Source organism: Penaeus monodon, chromosome 29 (assembly GCF_015228065.2).
Source record: "Penaeus monodon isolate SGIC_2016 chromosome 29, NSTDA_Pmon_1, whole genome shotgun sequence".
Taxonomy (NCBI): domain Eukaryota; kingdom Metazoa; phylum Arthropoda; class Malacostraca; order Decapoda; family Penaeidae; genus Penaeus; species Penaeus monodon.
Genome location: NC_051414.1, coordinates 7154155 through 7154433, shown reverse-complemented (window position 1 = coordinate 7154433; position 279 = coordinate 7154155). Strand labels below are relative to the sequence as shown.

Sequence of the window (279 nt, the reverse complement as noted above, 5' to 3'; positions counted from 1 at the left end):
TGGGTTTTTACTCGCAACAAAAACATAAATATTTTTTTCGAAATAAAATCAGGAGAATTTGAATATACAGACTCAGTTTCCCAATGAATCAGTTTGAATGATTTTTTTCTGTTTCTGAGTTATTGTATTTTCGCTCTTCGGAAATTGAAATCGAATTTTTAAAAACAGAATTCCCTAAGATAAATCTCTGAATGAAAATGATAAATGACAATTGAAAAAATATATATATTTAGAAGGGAAATACGCTATAGTGTAAACGAAATTGTGTTAAGATTCAAT

At 26.5% G+C, this 279-nt stretch overlaps 1 protein-coding gene across 1 annotated transcript in view; it reads right to left on the bottom strand.

The window, feature by feature from the left end:
- LOC119591707 (ubiquitin carboxyl-terminal hydrolase 32-like) overlaps positions 1–279 on the bottom strand; it is an 8072-nt gene that overhangs the window by 7585 nt on the left and 208 nt on the right. The window lies entirely within an intron of this gene.